This window comes from Leopardus geoffroyi, chromosome B2 (assembly GCF_018350155.1).
Source record: "Leopardus geoffroyi isolate Oge1 chromosome B2, O.geoffroyi_Oge1_pat1.0, whole genome shotgun sequence".
NCBI classification, from domain to species: Eukaryota; Metazoa; Chordata; class Mammalia; order Carnivora; family Felidae; genus Leopardus; species Leopardus geoffroyi.
In genome coordinates this window covers 132011890-132033092 of record NC_059332.1, presented here as the reverse complement: position 1 = coordinate 132033092, position 21203 = coordinate 132011890, and the positions used below count along the sequence as shown (strand labels likewise).

Sequence of the window (21203 nt, the reverse complement as noted above, 5' to 3'; positions counted from 1 at the left end):
TGAAAAATACACACACACACACACACACACACACACAGCCTTCTACTCCATGACACAAAGTGATTTGTGTAGCCAGTATTGACTAAACCTAATACCCAATATAAACTATAATTCAAAACAAAACATTACATGCAAACTTGAAAATATTATTTTAAAAATTCTTTGCTCACTTTACGTGGTATTTTTCACATTTACTAACACATGATATTTTTAAAGTTAACTCTTTAATATGTATTATTTTTTTAAAAATCACACCGAGGTATTAATTTTGTTGAAAAGCTAAATTCTTTTGGATTAAAAATGCTATTTATTTATTTATTTATTTATTTATTTATTTATTTTTAAAATTTTATTTAAATCCAAGTTAGTTAACATATTGTGTAATAATGGTTTCAGGAGTAGAATTATGATTCATCACTTACATATAACACCCAGTACTCATCCCAAGAAGTACCCTCCTTAATGCCCATCATCCACTTAGCCCTTAGCCACACGCCACACCCCTCCAGCAACCCTAAGTTTGTTCTCTGTATTTGAGAGTCTATTCTGGTTCACTTCCTTCTGTGTTTTTATCTTATTTTTCCCTCCCTTCCCCATGTTCATCTGTTTTGTTTCTTAAATATGCATATCAATGAATTAATATATTTGTCTTTCTCTGACTGACTTATTTCACTTAGCATAACACCTTCCAGTTTCATACATGTTTTTGCAAATGGCAAGATTTCATTCTTTTTCATTGTCAAGTAGTATTCCATTACATATATATATATATATATATATATATACACACACACACACACACACATATGTATATATATACATATATATGTATATACATACTATATACATATACATATACATACTATATACATATACATATACATATATATACATATATACATATATACATACTATATGTGAATGTGCCCCTTCAAATCAGCATTTTCATATCCTTTGGATAAATACTAGTAGTGCAATTGCTGGGTCATAGGGTAGCTCTATGTTTAATTTTTTGAGGAACCTCCATACTGTTTCCCAGAGTGGCTGCACCAGTTCTCATTCCCACTAGCAGTGCAAATGTATTCTCCTTTCTCCACATCTTCATTGGCATCTGTTGCTTCCTGAGGTGTTAATTTTAACCATTCTGACAGGTGTGAGGAGGTATCTCATTGTGATTTTGATTTGTATTTCCCTGATGATGAATGATATTGAGCATCTCTTCATGTGTCTGTTAGCCACCTGGATGTCTTCTTTGAAAAAGTGTCTGCTCATGTCTTTTGCCAACATCTTTACTGGATTATTTGTTTTTTGGGTGTTGAGTTTGAAAAGTTCTTTATAGATTTTGGATACTAACCTTTTATCTGATATGTCATTTACAAATATCTTTTCCCATTCTGTCAGTTGCCTTTTAGTTTTGTTGATTGTTTCCTTTGCTCTGCAGAAGCTTTTTATCTTAATGAAGTCCCAATAGTTCATTTTTGCTTTTGTTTCCCTTGCCTTTGGAGACATGTCTAGTAAGAAGTTGCTGCAGCCAAGGTCAAAGAGTGCTATCTGTTTTCTCCTCTAGGATTTTGATGTTCCCTATTTTACATTTAGGTCTTTCATCCATTTTGAGTTTACTTTTGTGTATGGTGTTTAAAAACTATCCTCTAGGGGCACCTGAGAGGCTTAGTCGGTTGAGTCTTGGACTCCTGATTTCGTCTCACGTCACAGTTTAGAGATTCCTGGGATTGAGCCCCATGCCTGGCTCTGTGTTGACAGTGTAGAGCCTGCTTGAGAGTCTTTCTCTCACTGTCTCTCTCTCAGCCCCACTTACACACACACACACACACACACACACACACACACACACAGAGTCTCTCTCTCTTTCTCAAAATAAATAAATAAACTTTAAAAAAGAAAACAAAAACTATCATCTAACCATATACTGTGTGGTAAGAATCTTAGTCTTATTCTTTGTGTTGGACTACATCTTTTAAAGAAATTAAATTTATGATAGAGCTGTTGAAATTCTATTACTTTAGCTATACAGTATGTAATAACTACATTCTATAACTAAACTGGATTATCTAACAACTTGCTTGAGAACACTGACTATGCCTATCTAATTTGCCTGACTGGACAATAAGCAAAATTTCCAAACCATATAGTCTTAAAAATGAATACATTTTCTCTTTAATAATGGCTTTCTCTAAACATCAGGGAGTACAAATTCTTAGTTGCAGCATTGTATTTTTCAAGACAATGATATTTATTTAGCAAGAATCGAATTCCTTGACTTACTGGAATTAAATTACTACTTAGGAACAGGAACAATATTAATATACAGTTTTCATTAAGATGCTAATTTATTTAACATTACTTAACTCTCCAGTGAGTACACATTCTATAAAAAAAACAGAATTCTGAAGTAATGTAATTGCTAAATATTCCCTACAGTATAAGAATTGCATACATTCTTTCAAATTGATTTGTAATGGCATTATAGCAAAAAGCTGAGAATTTATGCATTAGCCTAGTTCTTTTTTTTTTTCCTCATGAGAAAATTAATGATACAAGTATAAATGAAAGACTTGATATTTCTATAACGGTGTACTTGGTTTTTGTGAAAATAGATTAAACTAGCCTAGCTAGTTTGTTATTTTGTTCCTAAAACAATGTACAAATTTTAGTCATTGAGATACAAAAAAACAAAAATTGGAATGCAAAAGGCTACAGTCCTGGCATAAAAATAGGCAGAAAATAGTGTTAAAGCAATAAATAAATTTATACTTGTGTGCAAGGTAATTTAAGGATCTAATTTGAAGTGTTTCTAAATTGCTATTTATCAGCACACTGTTTACTGAATAACCCTTCCCCACTATTTTGTTAACTTTTTATCATGTACTTAAAATGTTATATATAAAGCTGTAGAGAAGATTATATGAGTTAACTATAATCCCACCATCTAGACAATAATAATATTATGTTTGGTCAATTTTTTCGTCTTCTTTCATATATATATACATTTTCTCACAAAACTCAAAATATACTAATAATTTCATATTCAGTGTTTTATTTGTGATTATATATAAATGTTACCCACATCATAAAAAAGTTATTTTTAAATATTTTTATGTCTATAACAGAAATATTCTTACTGCCCAATAGCTAGACATTTTTGCTGGTTTTGACATTTTTTTCTACCGCAAGTAATATGAAGTGAGCATCCTTTTCCTTAAATCTTAGTCAGTATCCTTAAATATTTTCCAAGAATAGAGTAAGAAGGGAAGTACTAAATCAAAAGAAATAAGCTTTTTAAATGTTGTTAATACATATTGGTAGTTTGCTTTCCAGAATGTTACAGCCATTCACACATTTAATAGTTTCTGAGAATGTTCATCTACTCACAGTCTCCAGTATGGAGAAATATCATGTTATTATTTATTTAAATCTTTTGTAACTTGGTAGGTAAAACAATGTATCAGATAACTTCTTTAATTTGCCTTTGTTATTAATTAAATTCTATACGCACACACACACACACACACACACACACACACACGCACACACATGCACATACATATGGAGAGTAACATCAGCAACATGGCTGCAAACATGTACCAGGATTGTGTCGCCCAAACCCCCAACAACAAAAACGTGGCATCCATTCATGGAAGAAAGTACTTTCGTGGGAGCTATGGCATCTGGCACTCTACACCAAGGGACCAGGGAAGACCCTTGCCTACTTATGCATCAGTTAACAGGCAGATAGACCTTGGTCCTGGCTGTGGACACTGCAAAGGCACACGAACCAACTCCAGTTTCTCTTAGCTGTGATCCAGAAGCCCCCAGAAAAAAACTTAGACAGTCACCCATGGGTAAGAGAGCCTTAGTGGAAGTCCAGGTTTTGAGCGAAGTTCCAGCATACTGATGACACACATACAAATACAAGTTTGTATGTACTGGAGACGGATAGAGGAACAGTTGGACTTTATCTACATCAGCCCTCTGATGCTGGTGCACAGTGCAGGTCCAAGAGAGATCTTCTCAAAACATTATTTCTCCCACAAGGAGAAAGTAAGAGCATGTGATTGAGCACCCAGCTTCTCCAGCTGTGCAGGATGCTGCCAAAGAGGTCCATTTCTTGGGGCACCTGGGTGGCTCAGTCAGTTAAGCATCTGACTTCAGCTCAGGTCACGATCTCACAGCTTGTGGGTTCAAGCCCCACATCAGGCTCTGTGCTGACAGCTCTGAGCCTGCAGCCCACTTCAGATTCTGTGTCTCCCTCTTTCTGCCCCTTCCCCACTCTCTCTCTTTCTCTGTCTCAGAAGTAAATAAATATTTAAAAAAATTTTTTAAAGAGGTCCATTGCTCTCTCAGTCTTGGTGATGATTTTTGGATACAATACCAAAAGTACATGAAACAAAAGCAAAAACCGACAAGTTGAACTACATCAAACTAAAAGCCTCTGCACAGCAAAAGAAACAATCACCAAACGAAAAGGCAACATATGAAATAGGAAAAAATATTTGGAAATCATGTATGTGATAGGGGTTAATATTCAAAATATATAAAGAACTCATATAAGTCAAGAGCAAAAAACCCAAACAGTCCAATTAAACAATGGGCAGAGAAGCCAAATAATCAGTTTTTCCAAAGACATAAAAATGTTCGTTGGGTACATGAAAAAAATTTTCAACATCACTAATCATCAGGGAAATGCATATCAAAACCACAGTGGGATATCACCTCACACCTGTTTAGAATGGCTGTTATCAAAAAGAAAAGAAACAGCAAGTATTAGCAATAGTGGAGAAAAGGGAACCCTTGTACACTGTGGGAATGTAAATTGGTACAGCCACAACGTAAAACAGAATGAAGTTTCCTCAGAAAAATTAAAGATAGAACTACCATATGATTAAGCAATCCTACTTCTATGTATATATCGAAAGGAAGTCAAATCAGTATTTCAAATAGTTGTCTTTGCTCTCATGTTCATTGCAGCATTACTCACAATAGCCAAGATGTAAAAACAACCTAAATATCCAGCAATGGGTGAATAAAGAAGATGTGGTATATATACAGAAGGGAATATTATTCAGCCATAAAAGCGAAGGAAATATATTTGCAAAAGCATTGATGGACCGTGAGGGCATTATGCTAAGTAAAATAAGCCAGACAAAGACAAATACCGTATGATCACACTTAAATGTGGAATATAAAAAAAGTCAAACTCCTAGAAACAGAAAGTAGAATAGTGGGGCCTGGGTGTGCAGAAAACATGTTGGTTAAGGGTACAAACGTTCAGTTACAAGATGAGTAAGTTTGGGGACTCTAACGTATGGCATAGTGATTATACTTAACAATACTGTATTAAATACTTGAAAGAAAGAAATGGTAATTATGTGAGGTGATACAGGTGTTACCTAACCCTACTGTTGTAATCATTTCACATATATTAATGTGTCAAATCAACCCATTAAACTTATATAGTGATATATGTCTAGTTATATCTCACTAAATCTGGGGGAAAAAGTGAATAAAACTTTTTGCTTACACATTCACTCAAAAAATATACATTAAATTAATATATTTTTGGTAATTATCCGTTTATGTCATTTTCCCATATGTTTCATATCTGTTACATCACTACAGTGTATGTATATACTCATATACATAGATGTTTATACATATGTATGTATACACATACAGTCTATTATATATGTTGAGAATATATTCCTAGTTTGTTGGTCAATCGTCCTTGCCACGCCCACCATGGCCACCATTTAGCAAATGGTAGGAAGATAGAGCTTAATGGAGAGCAAAGGCTTTGACAAATACATGAAGGAAGTAGGAATGGAGACGGCTCTGTGAAAAGTGGGTGCAGTGGCCAACCAGACTGTATCATCTCTTCTGATGGCAAAATCCTCATCATAAAAACTGAGAACACTTTGAAAACAACAGTTTTCCTGTAACCTAGAAGTTTGAAGAAACTACAGCTGATAGCAGAAAAACAGACTGTCTGCAACTACACTAACAATGCATTGGTTCAACATCAGGAATGTGATGAAAGGAAAGCACATTAACAAGAAAACTAGAAGATGGGAAATTAGTAACGGAAGGTGCCATGAACAATGTCACCTGTACTTACGTCTATGAAAAAGTAGGGTAAAAATTCCATCATCATTTTGGACAGGAATTATCTGGGAGGATGAACAAGCTCAGTTCAATGAGGAAATCCCTATACTGCTTTTATTTTTCATTACTGTGTTCAATTACCTTTATCATCAACAGTTTACATGCAACTATTTCAAAGTGTTGATTTAATTATGATCATCCCTTTGGTTAGTAAATAAATGTGTTTGTGCTAAAAATAAAATAAAAAATAAAAAAATAAAATTTGGTCTGTCTTGATTCCTGTAGGCAAAAGATGTTTAAAGAGCCAATTTTATAAATACGTTCCTTTTTGATTCTTGCCATTACTTTGAAATATTTATCTATATTATCTTTCAGTGTACTGTTAATATAATATATATAATGTAAATTATAAATATAGACACACATATCATTTAATCTATCTAAAATGCATCTGGCTTATGCTATGAGATAAAAATTTAATGGCTATTAAATCTAGTCAGATGGAGAATATATTTGTATAATTTTTCAGTGGGTTCTTAAGATCTTAAATGACAATGTTTTTCTCTTGCTTTCACATGACAGCAACATCTTGGTTGGTCACAGATAACATACTATCTTCCACAAAATTCTATGGACATTTCAAAATTATCTCCCATCATAAAAATCTGAAACTAACCCAAGTTCACACCTTTGTGGCCAGTTTTCTTTTTTTGTTTCTGTTTTGTTTTCTGATCCTTGCTTATGGATTCATAACAATATTTTATACTTTTGAAGTTCATAAACATTGCAAAGATGTGTCTAAATGCCTCTTTTTTATAAATTTTATCTGAAGTATGGCATGCCCTTTCAATGAGTCCTTCTTTGTAACTGAAGACTTTTTACAATTATGTTGTAAAGAATTACTTCTGTTTTAATGGCCTTGGCCTGTGCTATGAGAGTGCCTGTAATTCTGTTTGCATTTTTTTTTCTGGTTATTTCCCATTTCTATAGTCTCCTTTCTCATCACTTTTATTTATTTGCTTTTCTCTCTGTATCTTGGGAGACCATCTCAAGGCTATCCCCCAAAATGAGATTAAATGAAATCGCACATGCTGATAGTTTTCAATACTGGATTTTTATTTAAATCACTCGTGAAATGTAATAGTAACAGTAATAATAATAAAGTCGGGTAAGCTTAGAGCTATGACACCGCACAGTTCATGAGACATTCTATTCTCTGTTGGTAGTGATTGCTGGAGTTGTACAATGATGTGGAACCGCCTAAGTCCTGTTCTAGACCAATTAAATCAGAATCTTTGTATGCTGTAAAGCACTGACATATAAAATTTGTCTTTAGTTGATCCTAGTGTGCAGCCATGATTAGAGAGGTGGGGTAGCCAATGGCATATGTATAGGGCTTAGCACTTGGCCTGAAATACATCAGTGCTCAGGACATGTTAAACAGTCTCAGCTTTAGCATCTGCCTCTGTATCATCATTTTATTATCCACAAAGCCAATTTTAATTCTTTAGCGCAGATTTTAATCTACTTTTGCTGTTCTGTTTTTTTATGCCTTCCTTACCCAATCTTCTGTCTGCCTCACATTCTCATCTTTTGGCTGTTTACCCTTGTTTCATGAAGACTATGTCTTGTTTATTCTATCAAAGATGTCAAGAAATTTCCTAAACTTATTTTCTAATTAGGTGCTATTTTCAAAAATAAGAACTCTATCCAGGCTCAGTTTTGCTAATGGACAAGATGTATGGGTTGGCCCCATGGATTGCTAAGAGTGTCTCATCAAGCATGCAGCCAGAATGTGAACCAGCATGCAGATTCTCAAGCATAGTTCTGTTGAATTAGGAGAAGCTTTTCTCTTATGACCTCTCTCTGGTTCTCCGTTGGCTTGAAGAGATAGAGTATACTCCACAACACGTATTGAAGACACAAGTATTCCAAACTCCCTCCATTTTCCTTAATTTGTCATTCAACAAATACTTACAGGTAATGTCCTAGGTGCTAGAGAAAGCAGAGGTGAACTATGTCCTTCTTTTCACAGAGCTTACATGTTAGTACCAGAAGCAGACAATACTTATCTACATAAATAAGATTACTTCAGATATTACTATTGCACATTAAGAAAACAAAATAGGACAACATTAAAAGGGTCCAGAGAGGAGCAACATTTACCTGATGGAAATACACTTACTGGGATGCCATGTGCCACTATCAACATTTCTGCTCTGATGTTTCCTATGACGTAGTATGCTGTCAAATGGACATGGGGGAGAAGTTCTATGACCACCTCAAAAGACACTTGCAGAAGATACCTGCCCAATGTTTTGGTTGGCCTTGAGCCAGGGACTCTTTTCCAGAGAGCAGAGAATACAAATAAAATGTCTCCCTACTTTCATTTAGAGTATTTGAGCTTGGTCTATTCCAAGTGAGAAAGTATCTATTAATTACCAATTAGTTCTCAATTCAGCCCAAAATGTTAAGTTTATCCAAGACCAACAATAGTTTTACAGTCAAATTTAGTTGGGAAATTATTATGTTCTTTTTTTTCTCCATGTTAAAGGGCATTTTATGGGAAATAGAGAACAGCAACATCTATCCAAACTGGACCAGAATGCTTAAACAGTTCCCTTATTTCTGTGCTTTAGGTCAGAAGCTGTATAAAAATTTTTTTGGTTATGTTTCAAGGACTTCAGGCTCTTCAGCCCACCCTCCTTTCCTACTCATTTTTAATGCCATTGTGTCTCTAGTTTAGTCCTCTTTACATTGTACTTCCTTACATTGTACCTTATGTTGTACTCTTCCTTACATTGCTCCTGCCATTGCTCCCTGTTTTAGTCAAACTGTCCCTTGGAATTTTATTCTAGTTTCATTCCTAGACATTGTGCTTCACTTCTTCTATGATCCCATGGTGTCTTACCTGTTGATCAATCCTTCCTGACTCCCTCATTCAAACCAGACTTCCAGTGACGTTGACTTTGTCAGGTGCCCTGGGTTTTCATTAGTTCTTCAGAAGAGTTCAGATGACTAACCAGGTTAAACCAGAGATCCTATTTAAATATTTCATTTAATGGCTTTCACTCAGTGTCTGTACCCTGACTGTTGCCAATTAGGATATTTAGATATTGAAAATATAGCTGTGAACAAGGCATACAGGTCCCCGATCAAATGCAAATAATAATACATGGAGAAATAGACAAGTCAACTAACAATGTTAAAACAGTATGATAACCATGGTGATTGGAAAAATTCAGTGTTTTCTAAGATCAGACACTTATACTATATTTGAGTTGTATGGAAAGAAACTGTCTAAACTAGAGTCTGATGGATGAGTTAAATAGGAATGAGCAAAGAAAAGAGATGGGAGGGAAAGAGCTCTCTAGAAGCACTAACATTTAATCATGAGCATGCCCATGTAATGAGATCAGCACAGTTTTCTGGGGAGACAGTTGGTGGGAGCTTGGACAAAAGAACCTTCATCAGTTCTCAGTACAGCCAGGGCAAAAAGCTTTCATTTTCCTAGATATGATGGAAGTCTCTATCATGTATTAGAATTATTGTTAATTTATTCATTCAGCAACTATATCTACTACTTCAATGCAGAATGTGATGTTGGACTATAATACCAATTATGGGAGGTATGACCCCTTCTCTCATGGATTTTATTCCTGCCTTGTGTGTAGCAAGGTCTACTTGTAAGCTCTTTGGTTCCAGTGACTTCTCTGAAGTCAATGTGGTAGAACATTTTGGTGGAACAAACCTACAAGTAGATAAGTCAAGAATAAAATAAAATATGTAGGAGGAAAAGAGGGCAGGGTATTTTTTAAAAGGATTTAGAAACAAAGGGGAAGAAGAGAACTGAGATAAGGGAAAGAGAGACAGAGAACAGAAACAGTACGTTTATGATGGAGAAAGCAAAGTATCATAAAAAGCTTCTCAAGTATAAGAGACTGCAAATATTTGATATTACAGTCTTTCTAAATTAGGTTTAGAATACCTAGTATGCCTAACTCAAAATCTTCTGCATATAGTTGCATGAAAAGTATTTTATGGAAATAAGCAGCCCAGGGCTTTCTTTGAATGCCAAGGGACTCATTTTCAATGAAAATTTTGCATGAATCTCATTGCTGCCATGATAACTACCTGTCATCAAACTACTGTTCCAATGCCATCTTTTGCCACTGTAAGTTTTAAGGCTTTGATCAACATTTTCTATATGAAAACTTCAAGAAAATTACTCTGACAACTGTAATCACTATGTCCTTTAGACACAAGAAATGGCTTGTTACTGCAGCTAAAATCACAGTTATCTTCTTGGGGCAGGGGGGACTATAAAGAAAGAACAGGTGGCTCAGTTGGTTAAGCGTCCAACTCTTGATATCAGCTCAGGTCATGATCTCAAGGTTATGAGGTGGAGACTCACATCAGGCTCTATGCTGACAGTGCAGAGCCTGCTTGGGATTCTCTCTCTCCCTTTCTCTCTGCCCCTCACCAATTTGCTCTCTTTCTCTCTTTTTCTCAAAATAAATAAATAAACATTTTAAAAAGCCAAAAAGAATAGATAGTTAGAAAATGTGTCTAATGGGTACCCTGTATTATATAATAATTTCAATTAAATAACAACGTATTTATTGGGCACTTAATAACTATAGGGTCTCATGCTTAATGCTCAATAGAAACTAATGAGTTTAAAAAGGAGAGGCTGTAGTTCCTTCTCTTAAACAGGTTGTGGTCTTATTGTACAAGGGAAAATAAAATAGTCTCATTATAAATTTAAAATTAGGAGAATGTGCCATAACAGAATTTAAAAATACATATAGAAGAAGACATAAATTATATCAGATTGGAGGATCAAGAAAGTCTTTACTGAAACGATGACACTAGGATGGTCTCAGAATATAACCAGAATTTCAAAAAGTAAAAAAAGATCAGATGCTATTCTAAATCGAAGAAATAGCATAAGCCAAGGCACAGAGGCAGAAAACTTATGTGCTATTTAGGGAAAAGTCTAGTTCATCTGGAGCACTAAGTAACACAAAAGCACCAGTGGGAGAATCAAACCATGCTGTGGAGGACCATGAAAGTTTCAGTGAAATCCACACACAATTTTATAAATAATGGAGAGCAACTGTATTTGTTGTAAAAGAAAAGACACCATAAGAACTTCTTATTAGGAAAATTATAGGCAGTAATATGTAGAATGAATTACAGCAGAGAAAGGCTGGAATTTAGAATCAAATGTAATAGACAAAAAAAAAGAAAAAATACGTGATGAGGTTTGAAGGCACCCAATGAGTTGGTATTCTCTTTTCTCTGGCCAAGCTCTGGATCAACCAAAATTGATAAAGGAGATGGGGGATGGGTACAAAATGTATTGAAGGTCATGGCTTAGAGGTGCAGCAATGACAGAGTTACTCATATGGAACCCTAGCATATGATACACTTAGCCACTGCAGACTGTCCTACAAAATTTTGGGTGTAAAAGAGGAAAGAAGATGGAGGGGATTAGATTAAATGCTCGGACCCTTTCCCCTAATACACTGGGGGAAGAAAGACTGAAGAGCCAGGCAAAAGTCTACAGAGGTATTATGGAGGAGCTCTCTTTATGGGAAATTGGCAAAGTATTCCCACATCCCCAATAAAAGGGCTTCTATTTTCTTGGTGGTGGGGAATGATAGCTAACATTTATTACCAGCAAAAAAAACCTCCCTAAACAGTTTACATTTAATAGTCAAGAAAGTCTAGGATATAGCTACTGTTATTATTTTCATTTGCAGGTTTGAAAAAAGTGAGCAAATTGGGCCAGGTGGCACAGCTTATAGTGACAAACCCCAAATTGAACCTAATGCGATATGGTTCCACAGTTTTCTCCCCAACTGCTATGCCAAGAGATGTGAAGACATGGTTCTCGAAAATACACACTCTTCAGGGAAGAGCTTATGGACAAGGAACCTGGGAAGGAGTCAAGAAACTACAAGAGGGCTTTGTGAGGGAAACCAACTTAAACAAAACACCTCCTGGATAGTCTTGTTCTGAAGACTCAGAACAGTTTCAGTAGACTTGTGGGTGAAAGCTTGATTAGAGATACAAGAAAGAATAAATATGAAGAAGTCGAAGCAACAAGAATACATTTTCAAGAAATATGTCATTTGAAGTAAAGGAGAGTTACAGTATGAAAGCTTATGAAAATTGGAATGTGGAACAAAGATGTTTTGGGCAGTTTGTTAGGGTATCGGAGAATGTCTATAAAAAGAGAAGTCACTTCTAGTGGAGAAGGACAATTTGAAGACACAGATGAGAAGGAACAAACTTAGGGGCTTATGTTCCAGAAGAGGCAAAAAGAAAAGAGATTGAGAAACAATATACCTTAAAATCAGGGACTTCTTTTGGTGAAGAGACACGTTGTTATTTGAAGACAGAGAAATCGAGGAGTCTCAACTAGATACACCTCAAACACAAATTAGAGAAATCACTCAGGATTTGACATAGATTGAGCACTAACGCTTCAATCCAGGGGGAATTGCCACAGTTCTCCTTGGAAATGGAATAGTGAACCAATAAAAAATAGACAAAAGATTGCTGGGAAGTGACGCCCAGCTGAGGCATGCTAGTATAGATGTGTTGTTGATCCAGTCAGTTGGGAAAAAAGTCTCTTTTGACATGGTTGAAATAATACACAGTGACCAAAAAGTAACTCATAACACTGTAAACCTATAACTTTCTTGTGTCTGAAGCATATAAACGGATTCAAGTCCTTTTGGACCCTTTGCAAGTCTAATGCTTTGGCAGCTGACTGACCACACATACATACAAATGAAATAAAGCATTGAGTCAATTATTTTATTCACTTGAGCCACTAACCACCCCCCCAAACCATTGAACCCATTATTTTACACCAAAATATATTTGTACTGAAAAAAGGCCAAATAGCACTTTCAATACAAGGAAAACTGAGAAAAGGTGTGCTTAATCTTCAAAGTCTTATACCAGAAAGCAGCAACAGATGCCATATGTGTGGAATAGAAAATTATTCCATTCTATTTCAAAAAGGAAATCCTAGTTTTGCTGAGGCTTAAATCACACCTTATTCTCTTCATTTTACTACTTCTTCTTCAATACTGTTTTTCTTTATATTCCCTATGTCTTTAATTCCTGATTTTTTTTAAAGTTCATTTATTTTGAGAGAGACAGAGATAGTATGGGGGGGGAGGGGCAGAGAGAGGGAGAGAGAATCCCAAGCAGGCTCCATGCTGTCAGCACAGAGCCCCATGCAGGGCTCAATCCCATGAACCGCAAGTTCATGACCTGAGCCAAAATCAAGAGTCAGACATTCAACTGACTGAGCCACCCAGGCACCACGAACTTCACGAATTTTTAAAACAACTCTATTGTTTAGGAAAATATGATTAACACTGTGTCTTTAGGTCAAAAAAATGAAGGAGACTTCAGGTGTTTTGGTCATTCAAGCACTGTATGCAATTTTATTTGATGGGAAAGTGGTAGGCAGAATAAAGGGGGAAAAGTGGTATGAGAGAATTTGACATTTACAGAATGCCTACAATTTGCTGATATTATATACAGTGTAATAAAATGGTTTCAGCCTGTGCATTGAAACTCATTCATAAGTCATGAAATCAACTTGACGGCCCATGAACCAGTCTTTTAAAAAGTGAAATAGAATAAAATAAAATGAAACAGAGTACTACACGTATGCTAAGAAAAATTTGGTTTAGAGAAACTTTTGTCTCAGTTACACATAACCACACAGATACATACCCATCTGTGAAGCCCAGGTCATGATATCAAATGTGTTATTTTGCTATGGATTATGGGCAAAACAGCTCTGAAGTCATCAGCTTAATGTTTTTGGCTAGTGAGAATACCTTCTACTTTTCCAAGCATCCTAATTTTCTTTTGAAGTCTTGGGATAGAAATGTTTAGGAGAAGAAGAAGGAGGAGGAGGAGGAGGAGAAGGGGAGGAGGAAGAGAGAGAGGGGAGGGGAGAGGGAAGGGGAGGGGGAGGAGGAGGAGGAGGAGGGAAAAGGAGGAGAAATTCCTAAATCAGCTCCGTAGCATGGAAGCTGAGAGAAGTCAAATCAGCTAACAGGACACTCTTTCCTGAAACTTAGAGTCTCAAGCAGATCACAAAGGATGAAGACTACACAAATAGTTGGCACACATCCCTTCTAGTGGTGACATCCATACTACCCCGTTTAGGTTAGGAGACCATTTCTGTGGTTCCTGCTAACTTAATTTGTGCCTACTTCTGCTTCTTCTCTAGCTTCTTGTCAATATTTTAAGTCCTGACTTCTTTCTGATAAATCCTTTTTGCTCATTAGCTGGCATCAATTGTTGTTACTTTAACTGAAGGATCCTACACTTATACCTGTGCGTTGTTTCATTTAAACCTCAGAACTATTCTGTGATATAGGTATTATTTTTATTTTACCAATGAGAAAGGTAAGATTCGTGGTAATTTTGCCAAAGGTCATCTTGCAGGTATGGAATTCAGACCAGGTCACTGTGACTTAAAGTTTATCCTCTTTGTATTAAATAATGCACACTGAGCTGGCAATAACAAATAGTGATATATTTCATATGCAGAATAATTTTATGCGGATGATTTGTCAAAAAATAGTTCTGATTTTGAGTGAATCAAAATCAATAGTTTTCTATTAACTTCAAGACAAAGTTCAGCAGTCTGGAGCTCTTACAGAAAGTTTTAAGATTATGCATGTTGAGAAAATATAGCTTCGCCTGTTTTGCTGATATTTCCATTGATTTTAAGAAAGAAAGGTCTTTTATCCTATTAGTTGCATCCCATTAGCAATAAACCAGAGTTCTGAAATTCTCAAGATCTATCAAATGAAGTTGAACAGCTCAGGAATTATCCTAGGAAATGCATCAGTGTCAACAGACAAAAGACAGACTGGGCAATTCAGCTGAACAACAGCATTCTTCATCAACGTCGTAAGTTCTCTCCATCTGTCTAAATCTCCACCCCCTCAACACACACACTCAATCATTTATTCCTGTTAATTATTTTTGTTACCACTCCTCCTTTTTGTTACATACAACCTGTAATACAGTCTCTTATCTTTGTTAGCCTGCGTTATTGCTAAGGCTTTTCACTTGTATTCCTAAGTCAGGCTTCAATTTCTTCAAATCCATGCTTTCCATTGCTGCAGAGCAAAGCACGATTCCCTGTCATTCGTGCTTGAAACTTTTAATGGGATTTCCATTATTTAAAGAATAACTTATAGTATCCTTATTTTAATACATATTAATATTCATCAATATTTTAAAGCTTAAAGCTTGAGGTTTTTCAAACGCATTATATGGTTTTATATCTGTACCATTACACATGGTATAATGTTTTAACTGTGTGGAATGAACTTTTTCAAATTTGCCCTCCTGGAAAAATCTTATCAGTCCTTAAAAACCCAGTTTTGATGTTACCCACCACCCCCCCCCACCCCACTCCCTGCCCAGGAAGTCTTCCCAATTATTTTCTAACACCATTAAAGAGTTAATCACACTCTCATTTATTATCTCTATTTTTTTGTATTTATAGTCTGTTCTTGTTCATTTATTCAACAAATATTCCACCGAGGCAATATTCTATACTCTGAGGATATACAAGTGAGTAAAACAGACAAAAAAATCTAACTTCACAAGGCAAAACAATCAATAAGAAAAGGTTGTAAAATATATCAAAAGTAAGATAGATACAACTTCTTGGGGGAAAAAAGAAAGAAGTATTAGAGGGGGTGACATTTCCATCAGGGTAGTTAGGAAAAGTTTCACATGAGATGCATTTGAGGAAGGACATAAAGGAGGGGAAGGTATGAGCTTTGGAAATGTCTAAGGAGCATTTTAGGCAGAGGGAACTATAAATGCAAAGGTGCCCATGTAGGAATGTGCTGGCAAAATCAATAAAAAGTGACTGGGATCAGAGTCAAAAGATACAGTCAGAGACAGGCCACGGAGGATTGGGCATGAGCTTTGAAGGGGATGGGAAGACATGGGAAGTATCAAAATAGATAAGAGATATGATCTGAGTTGATTTATAAGTTCACTCTGTACAAATTCTGCTCTCATCCAAATGCCCCAATCAAATGCGGAGACCAGATTAGACAGACAAGGTATCTTTACTTTCATGTGACACTCACAAACAACTGTGAAAACAGAGCATCTGCTGCTTTTGGCCTAAGGTAGTTACTGACTAAGACCTGCCAGATATATACAGCAAGTCTGTCCTTCACTTCTAATATTTGAATATTAGGTCACAAATAATTCAAAGTAGAATAGTATACGATCTACTTTCTCTAGGGCTGTCCATTTGTGAACATGCCAGTCAGATCTAAACATAAAATTAATGCAAGGACAAACATAAAAGGATTTTGTGATTAGAAAGGCACTATGCAAAGACTATTGGGAAACTAACTTGCAAATTATTTTCCTGGTGGAGATTTAGAGTTGGAGAAAGAAGGCTGGTGATGTGGAGTTGATATTTAAGTTGCCCAATTATGAGAAGGTAAAGGAAGGAAGTTGCACAACATATTTTTAGAGTTTCAATGTAGGCAATTCTCTGACTATATAAATACTCTTATTTGGAAAGAGATAGATGACTACTATAGTTGCTACTTAAACTTATCATCTATCCTTCCAGTGATCTTGTTTTTATGCCTGAAAATTAATCAAATGAACCTGAAAAGTAAAATGTTAAAAACCCTGAAGTTCTTTAAGACATTTGTCTTGCTAAAATAGTCCCATCTGTCACCTTAGAGCCAAAAAAAGCACAGGAAATTATGGTATGCTTTTCCTCACCTTTGTATAATAACTTCATAATTCTCACTTATTGAAATATTTCCAGTAATATGTTTCTTAACTTTATCAGCTATATAACTTGTCATGCCACAGTACCTGCGCAGAAAAGGTAGGCAAAATTTACATGGAATGCACACTAAAGTGAACTCTGGAACCAAGTGGGTTCAGTCCTGGCTGCAGCACATGCTGTATGATGTTGGTCAAGTTTTTTTTACCTCTCTATGACTCAGTTTCCTTCTCCGTTAAAAGAGGCTAACAACCTACCCTACAAGCTATTATGTCAATTAAATGGGTTAGTAAGTAAAATGCTTAGAATAGTGCCTAGAACAATATTAGAGCTCAACCATAATGTTAAATATGTAGAAAATATGTAGAAAACTCTGGGTGATACCAAAACACCTGTGTAGTATAGCAAATGTGCATATAGAGTCTTCAATATCTAAAACAATTTAAATAAATACACTGAATCCTTTATATGCCTGCCTTTATTATATTTATCACCAATCAAAATTACCTATCATGGCAATCATGTATATAGCTTTTCTCATATCTTTGCAACTCTTCATTCATGAGCCCTAAGTTCTTTCACCAACAGGGCCTTTTAGAAATGGAAACAGCCACACTACTATGGGTTACCCTATAATAAGCAGGGGGAAAAGGGAAGGGAGAGAGGGAGGAAGGGAGCAAAGAAGGAAGCCTTTATTGAGCAACAAGCTCTTGTCTGGAGCCCTAGTGCTTTACCAGAACAGGGAATCTGCTTCCTCCCCAATTTTTAAGACCCAGCATACAACAAAAGATTCTTAGGGAAACATCTCATATGGCTCTTTTCATTTTTGTACAGCTTTGTTAAGAGCAAGATTAGTACGTAAAAGGTAGGTTGATTTTATTATATATATATATATATATATATATATATATATATAATATTATGTATTATTATATATAATATATTTTTATAATGTATGTTATAACTGGTTATATATTACATATAGTACATAGCATTATATAATATATATAGGAGATAAAATTTATATAATATAATATAATATAATATAATATAATATAATATAATATAAACACATATGTGTGTATTTCTTAAGCTGCTTTAACATTGATTCTTCCAAAGTAGTGGGATACCTACTTTTAGAATTATTTCATTTACCTTTTCCTAAAACCTGCTTCCCCCATCCATGCAGCTATATCATTGGGTTATAGGCAAGCATGTGGCCCTAAGACCCTTGCCAGTTATAAATGGACACTTGATCCAAAGCCACAACAAATAGCCTGTCTTCTTGGAGAATTCAGAATTGGGGCTGAGAAAGATATCTCTTCTTACTGGAAGGATCCTATATTATGTAAATGTGGGTGCTTATTTACAGCCATTTATTCTATCATGTGAGCTATAAGAGAAGAGGAAGCTGATCCACAGAGCAAGAAAGAAGTATCTTGCAGAGGGGTGGTGATGAGAAAACATCCTGTTGACATTTATATGCCTGGTACTAACTACTTTGCTGATACCTAGATGTGGTCTTCCCCTTATTACAAATTCTGTTTTTTCACCCAAGCTAGTTCAAATAGGTTTCTGCAACTTGTATCCAAATGAGTCTTTCTTTATTAATATGTCCAGTTTAATCAAAGTACAACATATATGAAATACCTATTATGTTTCATATATTGAGTGTACAAAATGAAAAAAATATGGTTCTGGCATTTTTGATGTTGCATTGGTCAAGAAATAAAAGATGTAAAACATATGTAACTATGACATAACATGGTAAACGGACCAATCTGTGGAATGTATTCTAGGTATAGCTATTAATAAACAATACGTAATCCTTTGTTCAATTCCTCCTTTGATCTCCTCTTTACTGAGGAGTACATCCATAGACTCACTCCCGCAGATTATCAGCTCCACTTTCCAAAGCTATTTCAGAGAGTCATCTTTTTCACCTGGATGGTGAGCCCCCTGTTGAGCCTTGCCCCTCCATGCAAGCCTGATCTAGGAATTCTACTGCCTTTCCAAGCCAAAGAATCTGTCATCAAAGCTATTGCTCTCAGCTAGAGCAAACTACTCTGGCACAATCGCCTGAGCAGCAGGTACAAACCCATATGTCACAGACTTGTTAAAAGCAAATTGGTCCATATACCAATGATCAAGTATATTTCCTAATAACTGAGAATTTCTTCCTGGGATTTTATGGAATAAGATTCCAAGCACAAAGAGAAAAGAGACTGTCCTGTTCATTTATTCTTGTTGTTGACTCTAATATTTGTAAAATTTAAAAATTGTAAAGATAATTCATCCTTGTTTAAAATTAAAAGTTAACATCAGATGCTGTTTTTAACAGGAGGAACTTTGGGAGGTTGAGGAAAGTTGAGCTATGAAAACAGGGCTTGCAAAACACAATTCAGTGAGCTGGACACTACATCTCGTTATATCGCTAAGATAAATATTCACAAGTCACATCTTTTGAAGGCACTAAAACCATAAATATCAGACAGTTGGAGAAAAAGTTCCATATTGTAAGATTTATACATTTGGCTTGTAGCTATTAGAAAAACATTTTGTTACTTATAGGTTTTTCAGTTATATTTTACTTTTAACTATAATGACTAATTGTCATATGAACATTAATCTTGAGGCTATGAAATGGAGGCATTTTGGAAAAATGAATGCACTCACTATACATTAGTGACAGAAAGATGGAGGTTTTGAATAGTTAACCACTCTCTATGATATTGCTATAATTATCTCAGTCTGCATAAAGTCTGGTCATATTCTCTGGACTTAGAAACCACTATTTCTATCTTTACATCATTTTTGGTAATAATAATACCATTATTTACAGTAACTAAAACAAATATTTTTAAATCATAAAGAATATCAATTTCTTCAAGGTATTTATTTATAAAAACATTGAATTTTAGAAAGCATAAATTTTATTTCCAATGTTTTTCTTGGTACAATCCACTGGACCCAGAGGTCAGTTTTATTTGAATAGCTCAGAAAGAAAAGAATCACAAATGTTTTTTGATGGGGCCACAGTTCCTCTTTTCCTTATACCTACCTCTTGCACATTTATATTACCACTTATGCCCTTAAACACAAGCGAATTTGTGATCTTTTTTTTAAACTATCTTCCCACACAATTATTTTTATGATTTCAATGGTTTGTTTACTTTTGCCCATTATGAAATGTTAAAGCATGAATGAGACACAAGGAACCACAATTAACCTTAAGAACAAAAGAATGATTTCTCATTTTACCAAACAACAAAACCACTCTTACTATTAATAATTCATAAGAAAGGAAGCAGCTATCAATTAAGAAAAAAAAAATCAAGTTGGGGATGAAGTTGCAAAACAGGCACAGTCATCAAATTTGCAATTATTAGAGCTGCTCTAAAGTATCAGTGATAGGTGATACATATCCAAAGGTATGGCTACAGCACAGAAGAATGATTAGTGAATGTATGCATGGCTACATTGATGGTTCTGCTCCTATTTCCCAAAATTAATAAACAAATGAGAACTCATTAACCAGAACCAATAAGGATTGGTAGGAAATAAAAATAAGCTCTCTCTAACCTAGGGAGGAGCTTGATCCACGTCTTACTATCATGCTGGTTGATTAGAACTTAGAATAAATATATATTTAAAAAGCTATCAGCACTGGTCTGAATTCCTAAAAATCTGCATAGCCAATAATGTAATTGAAATATAAGGAAGGTTAACTGTCGCCAGCTGATCTAAGACCTCTCCAGTTCTTTTGACTTATAACAGCAGCCTTTAAATATATGAGGTCCTTAAAGTTTAGCTACTTCTGCCAAACACATAGATATTTATTGAATAAATGTTTATTAGGAAGAAGGTGCAATATAGTTTATGTGTTACACTATTTAAGGCAAAAGATTCTTCAGTTTTCTGCCTTACTTTAGGTGCTCTAATTATACCTGGCCTGACAGGATTACTCAAGGCAGACATAGGAACATTCCAGAGATAGGATTCAGTTTTACCTGTGGCTTCCATTAGGAAAGAAAAATTATCCTAAACCAATGGCTGGACAGAGTACCATTTAGGAATTGAGTCTGGAAACTTTCTTGAGGATACAGACAGACCATAGCCATTACTAGATTCTTTTCCCCTATTTAGAGTAACTCTAAAATGTTTTAGCTGATCCATATCTTGAATACATTTTATTTCATCAATGAAGGCCCTTTACTAACACTCATAGTGCTAATTAAGGTAACAATTCCATTAA

At 35.2% G+C, this 21203-nt stretch overlaps 1 protein-coding gene and 1 pseudogene across 6 annotated transcripts in view; one reads left to right on the top strand and one right to left on the bottom strand.

Moving 5' to 3' along the window:
* The window catches only part of GRM1 (glutamate metabotropic receptor 1), a 429332-nt gene that overhangs the window by 173573 nt on the left and 234556 nt on the right, over positions 1-21203 (bottom strand). The window lies entirely within an intron of this gene.
* On the top strand, positions 5758-7816 carry LOC123609128 (annotated as a pseudogene).